This window comes from Equus quagga, chromosome 2 (genome assembly GCF_021613505.1).
Source record: "Equus quagga isolate Etosha38 chromosome 2, UCLA_HA_Equagga_1.0, whole genome shotgun sequence".
Taxonomy (NCBI): Eukaryota; Metazoa; Chordata; class Mammalia; order Perissodactyla; family Equidae; genus Equus; species Equus quagga.
Genome location: NC_060268.1, coordinates 28,153,163 through 28,178,581, shown reverse-complemented (window position 1 = coordinate 28,178,581; position 25,419 = coordinate 28,153,163). Strand labels below are relative to the sequence as shown.

The 25,419-nt window shown below is 45.3% G+C and overlaps 1 non-coding gene across 1 annotated transcript; it reads right to left on the bottom strand.

Moving 5' to 3' along the window:
- Window positions 1–23,851: 23,851 nt before the first annotated feature.
- TRNAY-GUA (transfer RNA tyrosine (anticodon GUA)) lies at window positions 23,852–23,941 on the bottom strand. Its single transcript is given in 2 exon segments — window positions 23,852–23,887; window positions 23,905–23,941. It is a non-coding gene; the product is annotated as a tRNA-Tyr (tRNA).
- Window positions 23,942–25,419: the final 1,478 nt, after the last annotated feature.

Sequence of the window (25,419 nt, the reverse complement as noted above, 5' to 3'; positions counted from 1 at the left end):
AGTGAGGAGGGAGTGTGTCACTGCTGAGCCAGGTGGAGGGGATACTTCTCTTCTATTGTTACAGGAAACATGGTTCCAACAGAGCAGGATTCTCGGCTTTGTCTCCTTCCGCTGTTGGGGATCCTGGGAATGATGACCTCATTCCATGACCCACCGGCTGGTTTAACCAGGGCTCAGTAGTTTGAAACTCAGCACATAAATATGACCCACCATCCATGCGATAATGCAATGCAGGTGGTTAACCGTTATACGAAGAGGTGCAAAAATATAAACACTTTTCTCGACGCAACGTTTGCTTTTGTAGCTAACGTTTGTAACACCACAAATGTAACCTGCCCTACGACTGGCTACATGAATTGTCATAATAGCTCAGTTCAGGACGTAACAGACTGCAACCTCACCTCAGTACCACGGCCATATAGGAACTGCAGATGTGGACAGACCAGGGTACGGAAGTACTTCATTGTTGCCTGTAACAACAGTCAACCAGGGGACAATGCCGCCTATTCAGTGATTCCAGTTCACTTGGATTGGATCTTCTAAGCTCTGGGTCAGCGCTTTACGCCAAGCTCATCTGCCACGCTGCACAGTCACAGCTATGGTCCCATCCCACAATCCACCCCAGATATCGGCATCAGTCATCATCGTGCAAGCCCCCAACCTCCTCTAAGCTTTGCTCAGCTGAAGCTCCTTGTTCTTCTTGAAATAAACTTCTTCACAAAATCATCTCAAAGACCATGTGTCTGTTTTTGCCTCTCTTCTGTCATTTAATCGCAATTGATTTACAGGTCTTTCCAACCACTTAATCTGAGATTTGTGGGATATAGAGAGAAGAAGATAAGAAGCTCCTTGTGTCTGAAGCAGCACAGAATTTTCACTCTCTCTCCTTTAAGCTGTGAGGCTGAGGCCTCAGTTGATATCTGCCTCTTTGCTTCCCAACAGGTAAAGGCCCAGAGAATAATTACAAGGCAAATGTGATTGATTCTGTCTGATTAAGGAATCATAAATTTAAGTTAGAAGGGAACCTGGTTGTACAAGAAAGAAAGGAAAGGACAAAAAGAATGTCATCAATATCACGAGATCAAAAACAACTCACCCTCAGTGTTATTTTTTAAAAATTGGTGCATCAAATCTCCAAGTATGAGTAATTTTACTAAGGGTGACCCATGGTCCAAATCAAATGTGGAATAGAACAAATTGTCCAGAAGCAATGGGTACTATTCTAGTATTACGGGGAGATGAAGTGGGAATCTTTCCCAGCAAATTCTATGTCCTGGAGAAAGGAGTAGCCAGTCACCTGGGGGAAGAAGGGAAAGGAGGAGGACATGGAATTGGGTCTCATGAGGGGTGAGTCACTCTTGCCCATTCTGGCCTCCCCTACTGTCCCCAAGGGTGAAGTGTAGCTCCTGCACGCTCAGGTCAGGAAGGGGCACAGGCTCCAGGATTAGGGAATTGTAGACCCACAGAAAGAAGGGGTCAGTAAAGACGAATTCCTTGCCCCACCTCCATCACAAGGCTGCACTCAAGAATCAGTGAGGAACTGGAAAGGAAAGCCCCTTGCAGGCTATGGTCAGATGCAGCATTCAAGGGTGGTGATGGTGTGGGTTTTTTGGAGTGCGTGACTCAGAAGACAACTCAGGTAGCATGGCATCAAATCTGTACTTTTGTCCTTGGCCTTGGGAGTCCTCACCTCCCTGACCAGAGGTACTGTCTCCATCCCAATCACCACTCCACAATGGCTTAAGTCTTGCTCTTGTTAGTACTACAGACAGCAACTGCATTTGAGCATCTCCTTTGGAGAAGCTATTGCACATCCAGATATGTCTTTTGAGCGAAGATATTGTACAGGAACTTTGGTTTTGGGAAATTGCGGTACTCGACAGAACCCATTGACTTTAGGTAAAATGAGTCATGGCATAATTATGTTCATCCTTCGCATAGACACAGAACAGCAGGAGACATGGGACACAGCAAAGATGGAATCACATGTCCTGTGAAGGACATGGTCACTTCAGTCACCAGATCATATGCCTCCTCCCAGTCAGGGACCAGCATCTCCCACATCCAGTAGGACCAGAGCGTTGATAATCATGAGCATTAATGATGGAAACTAATGAGATTCAAACCCTTCAGGGCTGTGGAGACCTCGGTCAAGAGGGGTTTCTAAATGAGGATCAAATGGACTGTTTAAGTAGTAGATTAAAGTGATTTGAGATTAATTTGGCTGCTGTGTAAAAAATGAATATTTCCTCACCTTTTCCCTGGGATGTAGCTTGTGATGGAATTCAAATCCAGACTCAATCTCTTCCTGATTTCTCTAAGGGATCCTGACCCTCACTCAACCCTTAAAACAACTATACATTCCTAAAATATGTGAATTTTCCATCTATACCTATTACATTCCATTTTGATCAGATTGCATTTGACTAAGAGGCATTGAAACATGGTCGTGAAAAAGTCCTGACTGATCAATAGTCCCAACATCCTATAAACAAAGTGGGAATAAAGGGTCAGTCGAATTGCCCTAAAGAAAGAAGCTCTGCACCCTCCTTTAGTCACTGTTCCCCTGTTCGCCCCCCATGTTCTCCATAAGTGCTTGTCAACTCTGCCATAAACCTCCTCTCATTCTTCGACACAGAACTTTTCCCCTTTTCCTAGCTGGAAGGGAGAGGTGGGTTGACTAATACATATAACTTATTCTGTTCAAGTGTGTTCTCTAATATCATATTTACATCATTACTTAAAGCTCCACAGTTGAAAGTATGAATATTTGGAGTTTAAATAAGTAGAACCTTAAGTCTTCCCTTTTATAACTCTGACCGAAAAAGTATTTCAAGTTTCTCCATGAGAACAGTCCATCATTACACATAATTCCCATAGGACCCAGTCCTAAATTGGATGCCTGGCAAACAAGTTTCTCATCTCTGTGCCTTGATCTGGTTTCTCTTTGGTCTCACCAGTGGCCCAAATGGAGGAAAGCAGTATACACTGAGACTCACAGACAGCTGTAGATCAAACACAGTCACTTCAGCAAACATCAAGCTCCTGCGACAACCTCAGAGCAGAGGGAGGCTTTGGGAGTGGGGAGATAAAGTCAAGATGGCTCTTACAGCTTCGGGGGTACTGAGAAAAGACTGAGAATCCCTGACAGCTTATGTTTGAAGGAGTCCTTCCTGTGGTTATGGATACTCACAGCAGAAGTAAAACCTGAGTCTCTTGTCTCCCTCTCTAATCCTGGAGAACAGACATTGTGCAAAGACCCTACACAGGTAGTTGGATGGTGAGCCATGATGAAAGCACATGAGAACTAGCGATTTCCCTGCACAAATTGCCTACAAGGAATCATTTCATGATATTATTTCACAGAACACAGTGCATGTCCGTATTTATGATTGTGGTGTTGGGCCATGACATGATCTCAACTAAGGCAATAGAATTCCCAGGGCAAGGAGCTGTGGGATTTAGTCCAGATCTTCCACTACCTGGCTGTGGAATTTGGGAATGCTGGGGTGCCAACATTCTTTTCTTCATCTACAAACGATGGGCTCATACAAAATGATCGTCCAGCTCAGATACTTTGCAGTTCTTTGAGTTCATAAGTAAGGAATGATTTTCTGGGTGCAGGTGTCTATGCTATTAAAGAGGTGTGCATGTGGTATTTGGGTCCATATTTGTCAATTGTTTGATGATTTAAATTGACTTTTTCTTATAAGATTCATGAATTTGATAGAAAAGGCATGACTAATTTAAACTAAATAATTGCATATGAATAGTTTATTATTACTTTAAGACTCCACAGTAAAATTTAAATATATTTACAGTAGGGAAGCTGTTTTGGTCTGACCCTCAAAACTGTCTTTGCATTTGAGTGAGATTGAAAACTAGCACAAAAACTTGAGGGGTTATTTCAGGAATACCCAGGAAAAAGAGAGTGAGACCACCTGGGTTAGTGGTCTTGTGGAAAACCTAAAGAGATCAGTCACTCACCAAGTAAAAATTTACCAGATATCCCTGGGACAGAAACGCTCTTTCTGTTTTCAACTGTGTTTAGCCAAATAGAAAAGAAAGAGGGCAAACAATCTTTTTCTGAAAAAGAAGCCACAGGTAAGCGGTATCCATAGAGCCCCACACTCAGGTCACTCAGTCTGTTTCACTGCGACATTTCAGAACAATCCCTAAGGACAAATAGCCAACCTTGTTTCACAATAAATTATATGATCAAACATAATAACAAACCCATAAGTAGCTCATTCTGCCAACATGCTTGTAGAGTACCACACGTGAAAAACTTTCTATGGCTCAATAGTTTCTATTACAATCACCTGCAGAAGTTTTCACACTGTGAATTCTTGCTCCATCCAGATGTACTGACACAGAATGTCTGGATGTGGAGCTCAGGATTCAGCACATCCAAAGCTTTCTTCACATGGTTCTGATATAACCTGTCCGCAGTCTGGCATTTGAGACCCACTTTTATCTGACCCTGACTTCAGAAGCCTATGATGGAAATTGGTAGCGTCTTGGTATTGGGGCAATTCCAAGGTGAGAGAAAGTGGAGGTATCATTGGCCTTGGGGCCCCAAGACAAGTCCAGCTACAAATACTTCTAATCAAGCACCTCTACCCAAGGATAGGCCTCTGTTAACTTCACCCAATTAGCACATGAGTGCACAGAACTGACCTACATGTCATAGAGATGTTTTCCCATTAAGTGAAGGGAGAAGTGGTTGAAGGAATTGGCTGAGACCCACTATGGGGAATAAAATGCATCAGCCTCATTGCTATATCAAATGTGCCCAGAATGGTACCTGATACTGAGCCGATGCTCAAATAAAGCTGTTGAACAAATGAAGAGAGATGGATTGTATTAAAATTTTTTTGTATAATAACTTAGCAGCTTAAAAGTAACATACGATTATTATCTCAAGTTTTTGCGGGTTCAGGAATCTAGGCACACTTATCTGGGTCCTCTGCTCAGGGTCTCACAAGGCTGCAATCAAGGTATTAGCCAGGCTGCTTTCTCATCTAGAGGCTCCATTAAGGGAGAATCTCTTCCCAAGTTCATTCAGATTGTTGGCAGAATTTATTTCCTTGCCGCTGCATGACCAAAGGACCATTCTCTTGCTGGTTGTCAGGAGGGAACCACATTCAGCTATTAGAGGCTGTCAACAATGTCTTGTCTGTGACCCTTCTCCATAATCCCTCTTACAACGTGGCAGCTTAGTTGACAAAACCAGCAAATGTGAATCTTTCCTTCCCATTTGCTAAGACACAATCTTACATAAACAAACATGACCACAAGTGTGACATCCCATCACTTTTGCTCTATTCCATTGGCTAGAAGCAAATTGATAGTCCCACCCACACTCAAGGGAGGAGATTATACAAAGGTATAAATACTAGAAGGCAGAAATTGTTGGAGGTCACATAGCCACATAGCCAAGGAGCCAAAGAGCCAAGGGAAATGGAAAGTAGTTTCTCCAGGCCAAAGAGAGGTGCTGTCAAGTGGCTGGCAAGAGATAGGATGAAGGTGTAGCCACGTCTCCAAGCAGTGAATGATGTTTCACAAGGAGATTATCAGATTGAAGCTTTCATTCCTTCTGGAAGAGGAAGATGAGGTAAAGCTCCAGTTATCCATAAGTGGAGGAAGCCGTTGTTAAAGGTCTGCCATTAGGTGAATGGTGGACTGCAAAAACAGGTGAATTTTCAATCTTCTCTGTCTCCCTCTCTCTCTCTCCCCCACACCAGACAAAACACCCCTAAACTCAGTGACCCGTAACAACTGTGCAATATTTCTCACCATTCTGTGGGTTAGCTAGGCTCAGCAGAGAGGCTCGTTTGGCTTCATGTAGTCTCAGCTGGGCTTGCTACTGAATCTCTAATTTAGGCTATAGAATTCAGGATGACATCACTCTCATGTCTAGTCCATCAGCTGGAAGGGCTGCAACACAGGGGCCTCCTCTCTTCATGGTCATTTGCCACGTAGGGCTTCTCCCCCAAACCTCCACCATGAACTCTACAGCAGAAATTTACTACGTTCAATTATTCTTGTTTAATTCACCCAACAGTTTCGACAAGTGTGTGTTATTACATACAGATTTCCCAAGTTTGAGTGTTCATGGCCCTGCAAACTGTCCATTGGGCTTAAAGTATCCAAGCTCTGGTATGCTCCACTTGGCCAAGTAGTATGCATAAGGTCTCGTTACTTATAAGTAGTACAGCTCTGATTCTAACCAAAGTCCTTCACTTGGGAACTGAGTTTCGATTCCTGGCTTCCTGTCATCAACCTAAAGGAAAGCTGGGTGATGCAATGTGATTTGCTTAGAGCAGAATCTCACCAATTAGAGAAAAAGGACCTAGGAGTATTCCCTTCCCATGGGGCCTGCAGCAACATCTCTACACCGCAAGACGCCACTTACTGAGTCAATCTGGGAAAAGGGCACAGGGGTTGAGGAAGCTTGAAAACTCTTCCACATAAATTCTCTGGTGACTATTCCAACTAGCTTCTCCTCTTATCTTTTTTCCCATCTTGTGTATTTTCCCTCCTCTTTTTATTTTTCAACTCCTGTGATTCTTATTTTCTTCAGTTCCAACCTTTCTCTCTAGGTTGAATGAATCAAGGTTCACTCCTGACTCTGGCTTCTGAGATGTGGTGACTACCACATCCCAGCTAACTCAGCTCTCCCTCTTGTCCTGTGGTTCTCATTCCATCCTTCCTCATTTCAAGCTCATTCAGAAATCACATTCATCTTCTGCTCCCTTATCGTCCTATCCGGCTCCTTGATAGGGCTTCATATCTTTTGAAAATGATCAAGACCATTCATTTTCCTGATCCTGATGTTCCCTTAATGGAGCCATTCTCCAACTTCATTCCTCCTCCTGATACAATACGGTTTAAACTAAAGATGGCAAACAAAAGAAAGAAGATGTTGCCATACTTATATCAGACAAAACAGATTTCAAGATAAAAAAACACAATGAGAGACAAGGAAGGGAAGAATATACTGATAAAAGGGACATCCCACCAAAAGGACATAACACTTATGAATATATATGCACCTAACACAGGAGCACCAAAGTACATAAAGCAACTATTAACAGAACTAAAGAGAGAAATTAACAGCAACACAATAACAGTAGGGGACCTCAACACCCCCACTTACATCAATGGATAGACCATCTAGAAAGAAAGTCAAGAAGGGAATAGTGGAATCAAAAAAAAACTAGAGTCTTGTCCTGTGGCTGAATGGTTAAGTTTGCACCCTCCACTTTGGCAGCCAAGGGTTTTGCCAGTTCTAATCTTGGGCATGGACCTATCACTGCTCATCAAGCTATGCTGAGGTGGTGTCACACACAGCAGAACTACAAGGATCTGCTACTAGAATATACAAGTATGTACTAGGGGGCTTTGGGGAGAAGAAGGAAAAAAAAGATTGGCACAGATGATAGCTCAGGGCCAATTTTAAAAAAAGAAAGAAAGAGAGAGAGACAAGAAAGAAAGAAAAGAAAGGAAAGGAAGGAAGGAAGGAAGGAAGAAAGGAAGGAAGGAAGAAAGGAAGAAAGAAAGAAAAATTAGACCAGATGGACTTAATAGATATACATAGAACATTCCATCCAAAATCAGCAGACCGCACATTCTTCTCAAGTGCACATGGAGCATTCTCAAAGATATACCATATGTTGGGAAACAAGGCAAGCCTCAATACATTTAAGAAGATTGAAATCATATCAAGCATCTTTTCCGACCCTAATGCTATGAAACTAGAAATCAATTACAAGAAAAAAGCTTGGAAAGACACAAACATGTGGAGACTAAACAACGTGCTACTGAACAACCATTGGGTCAGTGAAGAAATCAAAAGAGAAATCAAAAAACGTCTGGAGACAAACAAAAATGAAAATACACCATACCAACTCTTATGGGATGCAGTGAAAGAGGTTCTAAGAGAGAAATTCATAGCAAAACAGGCCCACCTCTACAAACAAGATAAATCTCAAGTAATCTTAAACTACACCTAACACAACTAGAAAAACAGGAATAAAGTCCAAAGTCAGTAGAAGGAGTGAAATGATAAAAATTAGAGCAGAAATAAATGAAATAGAAACCAAAAAATCAGTAGAAAAACTCAATGAAACTAAGAGCTGGTTCTTTGAGAAGATAAACAAAATTGAAAAATTCAGCCAGACTCACTAAGAAAACAGAGACAAGGCTCAAATAAATAAAATTAGAAATGAAAGAGGAGAAATTACAATTGATACCACAGAAATGCAAAAGCGTTATAAGAGAATACTATGAAAAACAATACACCAACAAATTGGATAACCTAGAAGAAATGCATAAATTCTTAGACTCATACAACCTCCCATAACTGAAGACAAAATAGAGAATACGAATAGAACAATCATAAGTAAAGAGATTGAAGCAGTAATCAAAAACCTCCCGAAAAATAAACGTCCAGGACCAGATGGCTTCTCTGGAGAATTCTACCAAACAGTCAAAGAAGATTTAATACCTATCCTTCTCAAACTATTCCAAAAAGTTGAAGAAGATAGAATGCTTCCTAACACATTCTATGAGGCCAACACCACCCTGATCCCAAAACTAAACAAAGACAACAAAAAGAAGGAAAATTACAGGCCAATATCGTTGGTGAACATAGATGCAAAAATCCTCAACAAAATATTGGCAAACTGAATACAGTAATACATTAAAAGCACCACACACCATGATCAAGCAGGATTTATACCCGGGATTCAGGGATGGTTCAATACCCACAAATCAATCAATGTGATACACCACATTAACAAAATGAGGAATAAAAATCACGTGATATCTCAACAGACACAGAGAAGACATCTGACAAGATCCAATATCCATTTATGATAAAAACTCTCAATAAAATGTGTATAGAAGGAAAGTACCTCAACACAATAAAGACCATATGTGAAAAAACCACAACCAACAGCATACTCAATGGGGAAAAACTGAACGCCATCCCTCTGAGAACAGGAACAGGACAAGAGGGCCCACGCCACTCTTATTCAACATGGTACTGGAGGTTTTGGCCAGACCAATTAGGCAAGAAAAAGAAACAAATGATATCAAAATCGGAAAGGAAGAAGTGAAACTCTTGCATTTTGCAGATGACACGATCCTATATATGGAAAACCCTAAAGAATCCATCAGAAAACTACTAGAAATAATCAACAACTACAGCAAAATTGCAGGGTACAAAATCAACTTACAAAAATCAGTCACATTTCTATACTCTAATAATGAACTAGCAGAAAGAGAACTCAAGAATCAATCCCATTTACAAATGCAACGGAAAGAATAAAATATCCAGGAATAAATTTAACCAAGAAGGTGAAAGACCTATACAATGAAAACTACAAGACATTATCGAAAGAAATCAGAGATGACATAAAGAAATGGAAAGATATTTCATGCACATGGATTGGAAGAATAAACATAAAATATTCATATTACCTAAAGCAATCTACAGATTCAGTGCACTCCCAATAGGATGCCAATGACATTCTTCACAGAAATAGAACAAAGAATCCCAAAATTTATATGGAACAACAAAAGACACCAAATAGCAAAAGCAATCCTGAGAAAAAAGAACAAAGCTGGAGGCATCATAATCCCTGACTTCAAAATACACTACAAAGCTATGGTAATCAAAACAGCATGGTTCTGGCACAAAAACAGACATCTGGATCAATGGAACAGAATTGAAAGCCCAAAAATAAAACCACACATCTACGGACAGCTAATCTTTGAAAAGGAGCCAAGAACATACAAAGGAGAAAGGAAATTCTCTTCAATAAATGGTGTTGGGAAAGCTGGACAGCCACATGCAAAAGAATGAAAGTAGACCGTTATTCATACACCATACACAAAAATTAACTCAAAATGGATTAAAGACTTGAAGGTAAGATCAGAAACCATAAAACTCCTAGAATAAAATATAGGCAGTACGCTCTTTGACATCAGTTTTAGCAGCACCTTTTCAAATACCATGTCTATTCAGGAAAGGGAAAGAAAAGAAAAAATAAACAAATGGGACTACATTAGACTAAAAGACCTTCTGCAAGGCAAAGGAACCACAAACAAAATGAAAAGACAATCCACTGACTGAAGGAAAACATTTTCAAATCATATATCTGACAAGAGGTTAATCTCCAAAATATGTAAAGAACTCATACAGATTGATAACAAAAAAATGAACACTCCAATCAAAAATGGGCAGAGGATATGAATAGACATTTTTCCAAAGAAGATATACAGATGTCAAGGAGGTACATTAAAAGATGTTCAACATCACTAATCATTAGGGAAATGCAAATCAAAACAACACTAAGATATCACCTTGCACCCATTAAAATGGCTATAATCACAAAGACAAAAAATAACAAATGTTGGAGAGGTCATGAAGAAAAGGGAACCCTTATACACTGCTGGTGTGAATGCAAACTGCTGCAGCCACTATGAAAGACAGTATGGAGATTTCTCAAAAAGTTAAGAATAAAAATAACATATTACCCAGCTATCCCACTACTGGGTATTTATCCAAAGAACTTGAAATTGACAATTCAAAGAGACTTATGCACCCCTATGTTCATTGCAGCACCATTCACAACATCCAAGACATGAAAGCAACCCAAGTGCCCGTTGACTGATGACCGGATAAAGAAGATGTGGTATATATAGACAATGGCATACTACTCAGCCATAAAGAAATGACAAAATCATTCCATTCACAACAGGGATGGACCTTGAGGGTATTATGTTAAGTGAAATAAGCCGGACAGAGAAAGGCAAATTGCATGATTTCACTCATAAGCAGAAGATAACAAATACATGGATAAAGAGAACAGATTAGTGGTTACCAGAGAGGAAGGGGGTTATAGGGCAAAACATGTAAAGGGGCACATACATATGGTGATGGATAACAATTAGACTATTGGATCAGGGCTGGCCCTCTGGCATAGTGGTTAAGTTTGGCACACTCTGCTTCGGTGGCCTGGGTTCATGGGTTCAAATCCCATGCCGAGACCTACACCACTCCTCAGCCGTGTTGTAGCAGTGACCCACATATAAAGTGGAGGAAGATTGGCACAGATGCTAATTCAGGACTAACTTTTCTTAAGCAAAAAAAGAGGAGGATTGGCCGCAGATTTTAGCTCAGGGCTAATCTTCCTCAACAGCAACAACAAAAAAGTTAGACGGTGGTGAGCACGATACAGTCTATACAGAATACCAATAAATAATAATGTACACCTGAAATTTCACAAAGCTGTAAACTGTTATGATCTCAATGAAATAATAAAAATTAAAAAACAAGTTTAAAAACAAGATTTACACAAAGATGTTTATGAGATTTCTTAAGAGCAATAAGCTTATAATTTGACAAAGTGAGGTGAAAACCCTCTGTCAAAACAAATTCACTTCAGTGGGGGATGAGGCATGTTTTAAAAATACTTTAACCAATCACAACAGGTGTCCAATATTAGTTGACTGGCATCCCTCTGATTTGTCCCATGTGCCTTAGCGCTATAAGCAGTCTCCTATCATTACTCAATCTGTCCATCAGCCAAGGACCACAACCTGGGCTGGCCAGATTCCTTCCAGGGAACTGAGTTTCCATTCTTGCTTCCCTGTCATTTCCTAAAGGAAACCTGAGTGATGGAATGTGAGTGGCTTAGAGCAGAGCCTCACCAATAGGAGAAAATAATGCAAGGAGTATTCCCTTCCCATGGGGCCTGCGGCAACATCTCTCCAGCAAAGGACACCACTTACTGAGTTAAGCTGGGCTGTTGGCTCTGAAATCTGGCAGAAAGTGAAAATAGTGACTAATTGTATAAAATGGGTAAAGGTAAATTCTGGAATACTATATACATTTTGTTCTGTGCTCACTTCAAGAAAAGTTTTAGAAGAATAAAATTGTAAGTAGGTCAAGTCAAGCAAGCAGATCATAAGTCTAGGGTTATTCTTGCTCTTCCTGTACTTTCACTTTTTCATCTGTAAAATACCAGCAGCCATATAGGCTGGCCCGGCTCTCCTCCCATAGGTTGATAAATGAGGGTCTTTGGTTAGAAGAGCAGGCATTTTTGTTTTTCCAGCAGTGAAGTATGCTGATACTCTAAACTGAAACAAAGAACAAGAACTTTAATGAAAAGAAGTGTCCAACCTGGTAATCATATGCATTTGAAACAGCTCATCAGAAAAGTCCACCACCACTGAGGGCAAAATGTCAAGAACAGTTAAGAGCTCTTAGGCTGTTGTCATGAGTGTGGAAAATAACTGAAATATTCCGCTATGAGAGAAAAGATAAATAAATGATGGCACATCTCTAGGATGGAAAACCATGTTGGCATTATAAATTACACTCTACGAGAAAGTTTATGGGAATAGGAAAGCATTCCCTTTATATTGTGAAGCAAAAAAAGTAGACCATAAGATGATGTATAATATCGATACTAAACCTCTAAATCTCAAGTTTGTGTGCCTGATGCATAATAAGCCAATCACTGAAACACCAATGCTTGGAGATGGAGAAAGATTTATTCAAATTGGCCCAAACAAGAAGGTGGGACGATAGGTTCTTTCAAGTCCATCTTAAGGAAAGAAGAAAGCAAGCGGTCTTTATAGAGCTAAGGGGCTTGGGGGGAGGAGTTTCAGAGAAATGAGGGGCAAGTCCATGTTTCTTTCCCTCCAGATAGGCTCTTAGGCAACCAGACTTCTGGGCATCAATGGTAGCTGGGGGCTGGTTATCTGGTGGTGGTAACTTCCTTAAAGGCATTCTTTTTCTTCTGAAAAACAAGCTCGTAAATCCTTGTGACTCTTGAGTCACCTTTCAGGTTAAACAAGAAAACAGCAAATTAAAATTAACTTCTTTCGTCCATGTCGGCAGTGGGAAGAAGGTCGAAGTGGAATCATGTTCTTAATTAATATTTACAGTAACCCTCAGGTACTCAGATTCAATATTACACATTTTAGTTTTAAACATAACCAGAAAAAAAATACCGGTTGGAAATTTATAAACATGAAGAGAATTTATCTCTGGTTGGTGAGATTACAGCTGTGGTTTTGTGTGTGTGTGTGTGATTTTTTCCAGTTTTCTGACATTTGTGTATTGAATTTGTATTACTTCCGTAATAAGAAAAAATAAGAATGTTAATTAAAATTTTGGCTCCTTAAATCAGATATTCTGATGTCTTTTCCAGCCCCACAAGACCCCTCTTCTCACTGCAGTGGGGACCACACACTCACCTAGAATCTTTGATTCCTCCTCCAGGTGTATGATGCTGATAGAGGAATTTTTGGAAACCTAGGGTTTGCTCTGAGAATTCTTGACTGACTTTTATGGGATAATTCCACTTCTTTTCCCCTAGCACCCCTCAAGAAGAATGCTTCACTCTCTGCACAACTGGAATTACCTTTTTGTTGTCTTTCAGAGGGCTGCTTAGTAACACATAACATCCAGGGAAACTCTTCTTGCTATAAGAATATTTTTCTCCAAGATGAATCATCATGTACTTCTCCCTTGGTCTCCTGCCATTCGTTCTTAGGAAGGCAAAGCTTGGCATCAGAAAGAACATGTGAGTTTAGAATGAGGACAGAGAGAGTATCATTAAAAGCCCTGACTTTTTTTTTAATATGTTAGAGCACACATTTTTTTATTTTCATTATTTTTTTTATTTTTCATTATAACAACTCTACCATTATTGCCACTTTTGCTATCTTTCCATAACCAATTTCTTAAGGGTAAGGACTTAACACATTTTTTAAAGAATACTTTTTTTTTTTTGAGGAAGATTAGCCCTGAGCTAACATCTGCTGCCAATCCTCCTCTTTTTTTGCTGAGGAAGATTGGCCCTGAGTTAACATCTGCTGCCAATCCTCCTTTTTTTTTGCTGAGGAATATTGGCCCTGAGCTAACATCCGTGCCCATCTTCCTCTACTTTATATGTGGGACGCCTACCACAGCATGGCTTGTCAAGTGGCGCCATGTCCCCACCCGGGATCTGAACCGGAGACCCCGGGGCCTCCGAAGCAGAACGTGTGAACTTAACCACTGCACCACCAGGCCAGCCCCAGCCCTGATATTTTTAAGCTGTGGTAAAACATGAAGAAAAGGCAAAATACCCAACAAGCATCACCTTTGACCAGCAATACTGCTGCTCTGCATGGTGGAAGGGAAGCCAGGTCTTCCCAGCACATTTACCTACACAGGTAACACTGTTAGCAAAGCAATCTTCAAAAGAGGGAAAAGATGGGGCTGGCCCCGTGGCCGAGTGGTTAAGTTCGCGCGCTCCGCTGCAGGCGGCCCAGTGTTTCGTTGGTTCGAATTCTGGGCGCGGACATGGCACTGCTCATCAAACCACGCTGAGGCAGCGTCCCACATGCCACAACTAGAAGGACTCACAACTAAGAATGTGCAACTATGTACCTGGGGGCTTTGGGGAGAAAAAAAAAAAAAAGGAAAAAAATAAAATCTTAAAAAAAAAAAAAGAGGGAAAAGATTACATTTGTGTGTACATACGTGAGTGCGTGTGTATGTATCCGTCATGGAGGTGGTATGTGAAATGGGTGGTGACTGTGTGTGTCTCTCTCCTATAGATGTCCCCGCATAAGAAACCCAAGAGTTAGGCAGAGAGAGAGAGAGATGCTCTCTGCTGGGAGCAAGGGAGAGGGGGTTTGCCGTCCTTGACTGACCTCTCTGTTGGTCCTGGAGATTCCAATTTAGCCCATGGGGACACAGTGCCCCCCTGTGGTCGGCATGGTTCTTCCTAACTTTCCCCAGTTCCAGCTCTCTTCCTAAATCTCCCATCGTTCTTTGTGATTCTAGAATAAGCTACATAGGGAGGGCCTGATACCATGGTCTGTGGCTCCTGCCCACTCTCAAGATCAGAGCTCAGAGGCTCAGAGGAGAGGTGGGGTGACTTCATAGAAGCTGAGCCACAAACTCCCTACATTTTGTCTCTGCTTCAGCCTTAGGACTCCTGTTTCTCTCTTCCTCTCATTCTCAAGGAATTTGTTTCCTCGACTTTAGGGACAGAAGCCTGAGATAGCTAAGAGAGGGTTCAGAGGGAAGGAGAATAAAACTAGAAGAACACACGATGAGAGACTTGTGGTTGCAGCTTGAAAATTCTGGAACTCACGAAGAGATGCTAAAGGGTGATTCTCTGAAGGCACACATAATGCAGTGGGGCTGCAGCAGGGGGGATGGAGGCTAAGCTTCCAAGAGCACTCCTCAAAGAGTTAAGGGAAGTGCCAGAGGGGGGATGTCACCTTTCTGGAGAGACTTTAGGGCCAACTGGAAAGGGAGAGTCAGTTCTGACCAGAGGCCAGGGGTGTGGTCAGGGTAAATGGTGCCCAGAGCAATGTAAGTTGTTTGCATCCTCTCTCCTGGCCAACATCAGAATTTCCCCCAAACTGGATACATATATAGTAAAAGTAGAAAGCATTCTTTATTTGACATTCAACAAATCTGAAGCTAGCAACTTAGAACAAAACTGAAATAAAAACGAAATGATCTACAAGTGGTGTTTTTAAGCATCCCCACAGACTGGGGCTTGGAGGCGTAACCCCTGGCTGCACCCCTTTTGTGTCACCTTTGCTAGTGACCAGGGGCTCCTCCCTCAGGTCAGTTGGGGGATGTCAGGGCCCCTGGCTGGTTGGCACACTCACACATACCAACCCACTCCAATTCCAGCAGCTGTTCCTTGTGCTCCATCAGACCAGAGCCAGGAGCCAGGGACTGTTTCCTATAGTGAGAGAGGCAAGACATGGGGATCTGCCTTCAGGGGAGGGCTGAGCTGGCAGGAATTGTCTCTGGAGCTCTTAGGCTTTTGTTCCTTGGTGTGTCTGGATCCCATGTTGGTCTCTGACTGACCACGTCCTTCCCTGCTCTGGGATAGTCCCTAACTCTGGTTTCTCTTTGGTGTTGTTCCCCATCTCCCTTTCTTCTCAAATTATCATTATAGAACCGTAATATCCAACCAAATCTCAGCTTGTGAGCAGTGGAAAGGTAGGGGAGCTCCAAAGGTTTACTTCAGAGAACGATCTATTGGCGGCAAAATATGAAAAGGTGGCTCCAGGTGGGAGGGCCGTTGGAGGTCCCATTATCTCCCATTATCTCGGGCGGCGGGCGCGGGGGGGGGGGTTCTATTTAAATATATGAAAAATACATGCATAGGAGTGGATACTGAGGGGTGAGGGAGGCGCAAAAGGGCTGAGGAGACTTGAAAACTCTTCCACATAGATTCTCTTGTGATTCCAACTAGCTTTCCCTCTTATCTTTTTTCCATCCTGCATATCTCCCATCCTAATTTTATTTTTATTTTTCAACTCTGGTGATTCTAATTTTCTTCATTTGCAAACTATCTCTCAAGGTTGAGTGAATCAAGGTTCACTCCTGAATCTGGCTTCTAGTCACTACACCCCAGCTAACTCAGCTCTCCCTCCTGTCCTGTGGTTCTCATTCCATCCTTCCTCATTTCAAGATCATTCAGAAATCACGTTCATCTTCTGCTCCCTTACAGCCCTCTCTCAGTCCTTGCTGGTGATTCATATCTTCTAAAAATGATCAAGATTTTTCCTTTTCCTGACCCTGATGTTCCCTTGATGGAGCCATTCTCTAGCTTTATCCCACTTCTTGATAGTATAGGCCTCAAACTGAAAACAGTCTTGGTCTTGGTGTAAGGATCTTGGGGAAGGGATTGGAAATAGTCATGGGAAGAAAAGAAAGCTTTAATGACTGAAAGCAGAGGCAGCTGAAGAGGACCCTAAGGGCTCCTGGGATGGGAGGGCACAAAAAGTGCATGACTCACTCTTGCCTGAAATCTCCCAACTCTGTGCATTACATTAAATGCTGATAGCATCGGTGACTCAGAAATATATGAAGAGCCCTGGAATCTAATGTACTTCTCCTCAAGCCTCCTTTCTATAGTCACACAAACCCTCTGTACCAGGAACAGCTCTCTAATGTCTACATAATCTTCTCCATACCAGTTGATCGCTTGCAAACTCCTGTATTGTTACAGTCTAGATTTTCACATAACTTTCGTTCTTCTGACAGCTTTGGATGTCAAATGTTTCTTAAGTAATTATAGTTATTAGATAGTTTTTTAAAAATTAATTTCAATTTGAAGGTATTTCACACTGTTAAAGCCATGGCAACTGGTATTGTCAGTACAATTTTGAATCAATATTTAGATTTGGGAATAAATTGTGAATTTTACATATCATGGTCTACCATTGGAATGGGGTTGCATGTGTTAAATTAATATGATCACAGGAAATATTATTGATTATTTTAACTTTATCATATGAAGTGCTATGACTTACATTGAAATTTTTACCACTTCTTAAAGCTCTATCTAGATATATAAAGTATTTAAAGAGTGGCAAATTTCATACATGCTGTCCAAACCTACAAATATATCAATTTAAGACTAAAATTGTTGAATATTGCAAAATACGCCTCAGCTGCCCTGTACAACTGTTGGCGATATTGTGCTAATTTGTGAGTACCTTCAGAAATGTGCACTGGAACATGAAGGGAAAGAAGAAAATAGATGCTTGGCATCATGATCATAATGTTAAAATGCATCGCAGTCATGCTATCTGAGAGGAAGAATTTAACGTTAGTCTTTTCTTTACCAATCTGCCTCTGCTGCCAGATCCTCCCAGCACTTGGGAGCTTTGTCTGTCTCTAGTCCTGATAGAGGCACAATCTACAAGCAGTCTCGTCATTCAGACATAGTCATCTTTTAAGGATCTTGGGCAAGAGATGTGGAGAAGTGTTTCCCTTGCACTAGATCCAGGGCGGTCATGAAAGCAAAGATTTAGCATCATGGGTTGCACCAGATCCCAAGGGACAGAGGGACCTCTGTATTCTCTAGTAAATTTATTATTTCGTATGTTCTGGCTCCAAGGGTAGCTCTGGCTGTATCTTCGGCACTTAGGCAAAATCAGGTACATAGTCATGGTGGGTTCCTAGTAAGTATCTGAACAAATATTTTTTGAGTGACTGGAATGAGTGCCTGAAAAAGATGTATTGCTGGCTCCTTGGATGTCCTATAGTTGGCGAATTTTAAGAAGAGTTTCATTAGGGTACAGATAAAGGAGAGACAGCTTCACGGCGGGAGAAGTTTAGAACTGTTGGCCACAAAGAGACTAGTTTGGAAATGTTCTCTAAACGTAGCAGACAAACTCTTGAGTTGGCTTTGCATGGACATAAGGAAGGTAGTTTCTACTTGAGCGATGAAGGCTGGGCCCAGAGTTCAGACTGAAAGAAGCCTGCTTCTTCAGAGATCAGGGGATAAATAGCTGTGGCCTGCAACGGGGACTGGCAGTACATGTGAACTTTGAGATGAACCAGAGCAGGCTTCAAAGCCCCATGAGACTGTGCCAAGCTGGACTGTGTGGAATGAGCTAGTGTCTATGAATTTTCTCAAGTATGTACTGCGAAAAGTCATTGTCACGTGGTAAAATAGTATGTGTTCTTTCCATAACTGCCCATCAGAGGAAAAGAGGAGACCCATACCGAGGAGGCAGAGGGATAGAACAGGATCTCAGGCTACACTTTTTAGGGAAAAGGACTTTGTCCTTTAAATTCATATCACAACAAGTTAACCAACTGACCGCAAAGCTGGCTAAGGAGTTCTCAGTGTGGACATGTCCTTGAGCTCTGCTCTGACGATGCCACTTCCTCCTACTCCTGCTTTCCCTGTCCATCCAGAGGCTTAAGGGGAGAAGTTCTAGAGAACAGACTTGGTGAATTTCAAGGGCTAGCAGGAAAGGGTCATTTTTATAGACTTGCACTTTTCCAGAAATTTTAAGGATCTATTGAAAAAAGTCAGACTGTATTTCTTATCTATAGCTCCTGCCAAGAAAATAGAGTCTGTAGTGTGGAAATCTTAACTGTCTAAGGCTTGAAAGCAAACTTAGATTGTAAACTGCCTTCTGGGCACACTGATATGCATCTACATAGTTTAGGGGAAAAGTCCTCCATTCGAAGAGCCTGTGGCTCCTTGCTTAGGGGGAGAAAGAAATTTGACTGAAGCTTTAGCAAGCTGTCAGAAAATGATTACTGGGATATAAAGAGGCAATTCACAACAGAGATTTAGGACTAATGACGTGAACATTGGGGAGATATCACTAGTAGTGATATGCATGTTAAAACACTAGGACACAATTTCTCCTAATAAAATAGCAAGGTTGCAGTGAAACCTATATTCTATGCATAGCAGATGGCATTGTAAATAGGTGTAAACCTTTTGGAAGGCAGTTTGCAATATGTCAAGAGCCAAAAGGATATTCATGTCCTTTGATCCATTGAAGCCAATATTGTTATTCTGTAAACATTTATAGAGTCCCTTCCATATGACAGATAACATCCTAAGCCGAGGCATCAGAGATTGAGGCTGTAGATTGTGCCCTTCAGGAACTGACAGTCTGCTGGGGAAAAACATACCTATAATTGGATAATAACAATACAAAAGTGAGCAGGGAAGTGGCCTCACTGCAGGTCTGTGTTGAGTGTAGCCGGGGACAGGATAGGTTTCCTGCAGGAGATGACACCAAACTGAATCTGGAAGGATCAAATAATTCTAGGGGATAATTTCCCTAGAAGACGAAGTGGGGAGGGATGTTCCAGGCAGAGCCAGAATAAGACCTGGAGGTGGCTGTGCATGGCTGGAGGATAGGCCTGGAAGAGATTTCAGGAATTTATTCAGCCATTCTCTAGGCTCACTTTTGAAAACTTTACACACATTTAGTTTCTTTCCCTTGACTCTGGTTTTCATTTTCTGCCCAGAGGCACATATTCATCCCTTCGCTTCCCTGAGACAGACAAAGGCAAATCCTGCCACCTTGGCCACAGACTCCTCTGTAGTAGCAATTGGCAACCATGAGCTGTGCTCCCCGGGTTCCTTTAGCAGCAGGCAGGACTTCATGACCCCTGAGCTCCTAAAAGGAAGCAGAGATGACTCCCTGGGTAGGAAAGACTGGCAGCTGGAGCCACAGGGCACAGAACAGACAGCACTCCTTGGTCCTTTTCTTTTTCCGTAGCATCTCCATCTGGCAAGGGGCCCCTGGTGCCTTGGGGTGGAGGCTGGCTTGTTGCTCAGGCTGGATTGCATTTGGCCAAAGGACTTATGCTTTCTAGTTAGTGTGTTCCTCCTTAGCCACTGCCCTTCTGGATAAAACAGTACAAGAGGACCCCTTCTTCATATGATCTGTGGCAAAAAAGAGGCTCAAGGAGTCAAGACAATTATTTGGGGAGCCCAGCAGTTGGAGCTGCCTTCCATTTGCTTCTCGTCACCCTGCAGGCCATGTGTGGGTCTGATTACCCCAAGGACCACTGGGCTCCTGCTGTGCAGCCTCCCCACACATTGCTTGAGGTCTATTGGAGTGTCAGGACTCAAAGTCTCAATTTTCATCCCTGGAAGATAACGGGGCAGTACCCGTTACTCAGCCCCACTGCCTCCAGTCCCTCCCTACTACTCGGGGCTATACAATACACTTGGTGGAGAGAGCCTCAACACCCATCCAGCCACAGACCCCCAACTCTAACCCCATGCGATCCTCAGCCCAGGGCCTAGCAAAGGGGGCCACATGCACGGGATCACGACTCTGAATGTGAGGATTCTCACTGGAGGGGTAGAGAGAGCTGTGGTGACCCTTCTGTGGTCCCAGGGAGAAGAGTGGGTAAGGGGCCAAGTGAGGTAGTTATAAATCAGGTGAAGTGAGCGAAGAGAGAGATGCTTTCTTAGTTTGCAGCATGAAGCAGGTTTCTAATGGTGGAGACTTGGTTTTTATTTAATTTGAAGGGCTCACCATTATTCTAGGCTGCTTCTCACTTAGGAGCTCTCTGACTTTGGGCAGGTCATTGAAACTTCCCGAGACAGCTCCCTCCATCTCAGTTCCTGGAAGGAATCTAGACACAAGAAATATGATTAGGACTGTGCTGGGCCAGGTCAGAGGGATGGGAATAAAGGAAGGAGAAGCTCTGGAGAAGAAAAGGTAGGAGGAGGGTCAAGAAGAAGAGGGTGTGACCCAGTGAGTTTTCGAGACAGTGCAAAAGAGAGTGTAGAAAAAGTCAGGTGGAGGGTGACGACAATTTGCAATACTGCATTTCTGGACTGGGAGGCGGGAAAGATAGGTGTCTCAGGAAGGGACTGATCCCCACTTCATGTCTTTCACAGAAAACGTGGTTCTGACATGGGCCATCCTCCAGTTCTGCTACTAGATCAAACTATTTTCTCCAGGCCCTGGGCTTGTACAGCGCCCTCAAGACTACCTGAGGCCCAGGATCCTGCATGGGTCCCGTCAGCACGGCCACGTGACGACGCAGCGCAGGGGAATGGTCTCCAGGGGCTGCCAGCGCTCCAAGACCTTCATTCCCCAGAGCCTAGGAAGGATAAATGACACATACAGCGCCACACCTCCGTGGTCTGAGAATCCTGCAGTGGACAACTGACACTTGAGCCTCTGAAAACTCGAGATCACCCAGGGCATGGTATCCCCGGGTCCTGGCTCCCTGACTGTCCTCACAGGTCTAGGATCTGTTCCCAGAGCATCTGCGCGGCCTTTGCAGAACCAGGTGGTTCTTCTGGACGGCAGGACTCCAAGGCCACGAGGCCCTACAGGCGGTCTGGTGACCCCAGCGCCCTAACTGGATTGCCTTCTGTGGTCTCCCCCTCATTCGACTTCTTCCCAGAATCTCCACCCCTCACTGACCCCAGCCCGCCAGCTCTCTCAGGGCGCCTCATGTGGCAGGGGGTGGGAGTGAGGAGACATGGGTGGACCACGGGAGAAGAGCTGCTCTCTCTCCTCCAGCGCAACTGCCCTTCCTGCCAGATGAGTGCAGGGGCCCCTGAGACTTCCTAGGCTGACTTGGCTCTTTTCCAGCTTTCCCTTAGTTCGCCTTTCACCTGAGCAATCTTCGCTGCGTGCGCATTGCGGGGTGTGGGCGTGGGGGATCGGCCAGCCTTGATCCCACCCTAGGTTGATGCTCTCTGAATCGCGGAGCCAATTTATTCACTAGCTGCTCCAGTAAAACTCCCAGAGGCGCCGATCCTGATCCAGGTTGGATGCGTCTTTCTCTGGCGGCCCCGCCCTCTTCTTCCGGGGAGGGGCGGCCCCCTCACTGGCCGGCAGGGGGCGCGATGCTGCTGGCTCCTCGCAAGCCCAGAGGGCGGCAGATCTTTCCCTCTCGGCTCTACTTAGCAAGGCTGAGACCGGCTTTATCTTTTAAAAGCCTTTTCGAGCCCTAAGGAAAACAACAAAGAAATAGACCCATAAGATTTAAGTATCTCAAAGCAGAATTAGGTCTGAAAGCACAAGATTTTTACCCTTTCGTAGCAAACTCCCCCAAGCTGTGTTTCATTCTACCTGTTACCTTGGGAGAGTCGCACTCCTTTCCAAAAACAAAACGGGAGCAACAGACAGGTCTAATGAGCTTCCACTGTGTGCCATGAGCCTCCAACAGTGGAGTGAAGACAGAGGAGAACGAGGGGAGGAGTGAGAGAGTCTCGGCAGAGCTCGTAACTTTTCTGCTCCAAGAGCAAAGGTTCTCCGTGAGGAGATGATAGATAGATAGATAGATAATGATAGTACATGCATATCGTAAAAGTGTAAACTCAGACATTAGGGAAGGGTATACAATATACAGGAAAAGATATCTTCCTCTAATCTTTGTCTTTCAGATGCCAGTTTCATTTATAAAAGCAACAAGTATTCATTTGCATTGTATCCTAACACAGTCTATACATAATATCCAAGCCTGTAAACATATATAAGCTTATGGGTATGTAAAAAGGTTTGTGTGTGTTTGTGTGAATCACCTCCATTTTACCTCACATATAGTAGCATCCTATACACAGTGTTCTCCACCTTATTTTTTCATTACTAACAATATATTTTGACAAAGGATGTACCATACTGTGGGCCGCCCAGTGGCATAGTGGTTAAGTTCGCCCACTCTACTTCGGCAGCCAGGGGTTTGCAGGCCAGGATCCCAGTGCAGAACTACACACTGCTCATCAAGCCATGCTGTGGCAGCATCCCACGTCGAAAGTAGAGGAAGATTTGCACAGATGTTAGCTCAGGGAAAATCTTCCTCACGAAAGAAAGACAGAAGGGGGGGCATGGAGAGACTGAGAGAGCAAGAGAGCTAGAGAGACTGCGGGTGGGCTCGACAGAAGAGAGACGGTGAGAGCAGCATCCCAGGAGGAGGCGGAGCAGGAGACAGAGATGGAGAGGCCGAGTGTTCAAGAAGGACGCCCCAGGGCCGTGGGTGCCCAGCGCGACGGGGTGACAGCGTGCCTGCTGGTCGGCCTCCGGAGCTCGCCGTGGATGGCTCTCCAGGGCCCACCTGTGTGGCAGGCAGCTTGCTGTGCAGGTATACGGAGCAAAGCGGTGGGGTGGTGGCAGAGGCGGCGCTGGGAAGCGGGAGTGGGAGCAGAAGGGCTGGGTGAAGAAAAGGGGAAAGGGCGAGGCATTTGGTGGGGGCCGCCCCGAATGGCGGGAGCAGGTGGGACGGATTATGAGATAAAGGGCATGTGTGTGTGTGTGTGTGTGTGTGTGTAGTGCGGGCAGGAGGTGCACGTGTGCTCCCTGGTGACAGCAGGCCGGCCCGTCCCGTCCCGTCCCGTCCCGTCCCGTCCAGTCCCTGTGTCGGTGGAAGGGAGAGGCTTTCCTGGCTTTGGCCTGGGAGAGGGAGGCGGCTGCGATGCTGCAGGGGGGCCCAAGGGCAGGGGCAGCAGCGGTGGGGCTGGGCGCCGGGCGCTAGCGCCCCTCCTGATGCAGGATGGGGCAAAAGCTGTCAGGCACCTCCTTCGAGCCGGAATCGAACCAGCGACCTAAGGATGTCCACACGTGTCCAGGCTACAGTCCTCCGCTCTACCAGCTGAGCTATCGAAGGGTGCACGCCTCCAAAGGTGGAGCACTGCTTTTCCCGGAAATGACGGGGCCCAACACACGCGGGGTGATTGAAGCCCCTTTGGTGGCAAAAGAGCCGCGCACAAGCCTGGGCTTGCTAGCGGCCGGACATCCCCGGCTGGCGACTTGCAAAAGGCCAGGGCCATCCCCTTCCCGCCCCCCCCCCCTCCGCCCTTGGGGCTCTCACCTGTTGCCCTATCGCCCCTCCCCGCAGCCCTGGCTCCAGGCGAGGAGCACAGCCACAGCCACGAGGGGCCAGAGAGCCGGCTACAGAGGGAGGGTAAAGGGGCGTTGGCGAAACGGATGCGCGTGTCCGCTGGAGGAGGGCTTGCTGAGGAAAGCCAAGGAGGAGAAGCCGCCCGAAAGGGCACGGCCTGGGCGTGCGGCTGCGAAGGGCAGGCGCAGGGTCCGCTGGAGGCCCCTGGAGGAGCCAGGTCTCTAAGCGCCCTGCCCCGCCCACCTTCTCCCCCGACCCGCACCCGCGCCCCGCCCAAGCCGCGCCCCTCGCCCCACCGACTCCCCCTCCCTGCGCCCCCGAATCCGCACCCAGGTTTCTGACTCGCGCCCACCGGCCGCCCGGCCCAGCTGCCCACCACCGCCTGGCCTCGCTTTGCCACGCAGGGAGGCTGGCCGCGAAGGGATGCGGGAAGGCTCTCGGGCCGGGCCGGAGAGCACGGCCACCCGCCCCCAGCCAGCGCGGCCAGTCCCGGGACTCGCCTCCCCTCCTCTGCCCAGCGACCCACCGCCATTCCCTTGGCAGAGGCGGTGGCTCCGCGGAGCAGCTCGAGGTTCTGTGGGCTTCCTGCAGAGGACCAGGGACCAAGGGAAAGGGGCAGCGCAGACCCGGGTCCGGCTCGGACCCCTTGTCCCGGCTCCAGGGCTTCCACAAACCTTGCAGATACCCCCTGGTATTTGCCCGCCACCCCGAGACCGCTCCCTCAGCCTTCCACGGTCCCAGAGAGGCATGGCAAGCCACGTCCAAGTGACATGCCATGGAATGAGCGTGTCGCCACCCACCACCTGCCCTGGAGACATGCGTGTCTGCACCCGCCAAGATGAGGGCCCCTGCCCCGGAGGGCCCTGCTGCCCTCGGGGAGGCCCCAGGCAGGAAGAGTCGAATGTGCCCGGGGTGGGGGGGGTCTCACCCTCGGGGTGCCGGTCACCAGGCCCCACAGCCGCTGGCCGCTCCCCAACCTGCCGCCGCCCTTCCCCCAAAGCACCCAAGCAGCTGGCCCAAGGCTCCGGCACCTCCGCGTCCCATCAGGGGGTGTATCCGAGGAAAGCCCGAGGTTCTGTCCTTGCTCCCAGGCCACTGGTCTCCTCCCATGGGGCCCTTCAAGGCTGGGGACTCTCTGTGGCTGCAGAGCCAACCCTTGCTCCCGAGGGCCACCTGGGAGGCTACAAGGGCACAGCACCCTGGGCCCGCACCTGTGGAGACTCCGTGGCCTGGGGCTCAGGCCC